Source organism: Cavia porcellus, unplaced genomic scaffold (genome assembly GCF_034190915.1).
Source record: "Cavia porcellus strain 051 isolate PalLab524CR breed Dunkin Hartley unplaced genomic scaffold, mCavPor4.1 scaffold_9, whole genome shotgun sequence".
NCBI classification, from domain to species: Eukaryota; Metazoa; Chordata; class Mammalia; order Rodentia; family Caviidae; genus Cavia; species Cavia porcellus.
Window position 1 is genome coordinate 6,718,730 of NW_026947492.1, and position 2,543 is coordinate 6,721,272.

Below are 2,543 nucleotides of genomic sequence, written 5' to 3' on the forward strand. Positions count from 1 at the left end.
ATGAATTTCTGATACATCATGAAGCCATTCGATAGACATTGTGGTGAGTCCAAAGAAGCCAGTGGAAAGAGTATGTACCGGTGCTGCAGAGGGTCCCATGGACTTGGTGGGATCAGGTGCCACCGCAGACTCCTGCAGTCTGGGGCTTTAGCCAAGTGCCCCCAGGCTCCCAGCCACGGCCCATGGCCAGTGTTAAACCAAAAAGATGTCTCTGCATGATGACCTGGAGTGGTAACCACTGACTCAAAAACAGAAGGCTGCTCCAAAATCTGTAAGCTGCTGCAGTGTCAGCTTCAGGTGAAGAAGGTGGCTTTCGCTCAAGCGGAGCCAAAGTACAAACAGTACCATTTCTGCTCCAGTCATTGACTTAAAGCCAGGTGACTTCAGAGACGACCAGCAGATTGTGGACACACCACCACATGCTGCAGCAGGCCAGAAGCACCCCGTTCCCAGTGGGGTTTCCACAGGAGAAGGTCTGGCTCCTCTAGCTGACGAATAGGATCCTATATTTCCTAATGACTCTGACAAAGTCGTGATGTGCCAACCAGAGGCATGACAGAGCCAGGTGGAGCTGGAGAGACAGAAGGACGTAGAAGAAAGGGGGAAAGGGGCGTAAAGACAGACATGAAGCCAGAGACCAGACCAGAGTCTGATGAAGATGAAGATTATGAATGGGAGAAGAGAAAAAGCAGCCTGGGAGGAGCTGCTATCACACCTGATGTGAAAGACAAGGAGTTACCCCAAGATTTTCCCTATGAAGAGGAGCAAAACCTCTATCACAGTCATCCAAAGCTGCTGTTCCTCCCCCAATATATGAGGACCGGGGTAGGCCAAGATCTCCAGCTGGGCCTAGCAATCCTTCCTTGCTGACATGGGAGGCACAGTAGCCCATGAGCTCATGTAGAAGTGTGTCTTCGGGAGGCCGGGGTCCGGGGAAGCACGCCAGGGGCTGAGCACCGCATTGTCGGTGGAGAGGACCAGCACGCTGGGCAGCAAGGTCATTGTGGGCGATGCCACAGAGAAGCGTGAGTCTCAAGCTGCATCGAAGAAGTCGGATGCTAATTCATTCACTGAAATACTCAAATGTCCTCCAAAAATGGTCCCACTGAGGAACATGTTTGGAGCAGAAGTTGGAGAAGAAACCAGGTAGGAATGTGAAAAATATGGCAAAGTTGCCAACTGTGTGATATTTGAGATTCCTGGTGCCCCTGATGATGAAGCAAAACATGACCCTTAAAAGATCTAAGCAGAGCTGGGCAAAGCTGGTGAATCCCGGAACTTCTGCAGGGACTTCTGATATACACATTGACTGATTCTTTTTTTAATTTTATGATTTTTAATACAGTATAAAAATCCTTTAAAAATCAATAGAAGAGTATATACTTCTTGATTCCTTTATGTGATAATCAAAACCAGGCAAAATAAATGCATATAAAGAAAAAAACAATCCAAGTGATTGGCACATTTGGGGGAGGTCACAGGAGATTCACAGGAGGGACTTCTGAGGAGGCTGAGATTTTGGGGGCCGCAGGTCACATAAGTGTATCCAGCCAAAGTTAAGATTTAGATGCAAGTTTGTATTTCAATCCATATAAATTATATTCTAAAGAAACTGTTTAAAACATATTATTTAACTAGGAGTAAGGACTGTCTGGCAGCATAGATTTTCAAGAATAGCACAATGTTGGTAATTGCTAAGGCTGGGTGGAAGGTATGTGGGGTGTTTATTATGCTCTTCTATTCTATATTACACTTTCCATGATAAAGAAATTAAAGGGTATGGTCCTTCCTTCTCAGACTACAGCAATGAAAAGAGGATAAGGAAGGAGGACTGAATTATAAAATGGGTTTTGGAGACTAAGAAGTGGGTGTGTCTAGCCGAGTGGCAGAGTGCCTGCTTATTACATTCGAGGGCCGGTGTTTGGTCCCTAGAAACCTCCCTCCAGGTAGGTTTCAATATGGAAACCCCTAAGACTGTGCAGGCCAATCTGTAATTTAGTTTGAGGAATTCCATCTGCCTCCAAATGAAATTTGAATTCTCCAACATCATTGTTACTATTAATCAAGGGGATGGTCACTTTTTTATTCTCGATCTTTTTTTTAATTGGTTCAGTAATCTGTTGGGACAAAAGATCACATTTAATCGGGACTGTTCTCTAACAATACCACTACCTCTTCCTGATAGATTGGGCTTGGCATTACTAATGGTCAGCACTGTACTATTCCTCCAGTACTGGGAAAGCGTTACCTTCTAACGGCTTGGCTTCACTTATGAGGCTTCACTTATGAGTTGCTTTATATTTCTTGTTGGTCCTTCTATCAAGAAACTTTAGCTTCACTTCCTTTGATCAATCAGAGAATCATCATGAACGACAGCCAGTATTGTGTGCCTTCCTGCTCAGGCTGAGTCCTTTGCTGTTTGGGGCACCCAAGAGGCTGTGATGACCCCACTGGTTGAGTCCTCCACAAGCGCCATGAGACCCAACCATCTATGTGAAGTTCCTGATGATGTTTCCCAGTAGGTCTTTATACAAATACGTTTC

At 45.3% G+C, this 2,543-nt stretch overlaps 1 pseudogene; it reads left to right on the forward strand.

Moving 5' to 3' along the window:
- Window positions 1–205: 205 nt before the first annotated feature.
- LOC100735477 (splicing factor 45-like) lies at window positions 206–1,237 on the forward strand (annotated as a pseudogene).
- The last annotated feature ends 1,306 nt before the right edge of the window (window positions 1,238–2,543 follow it).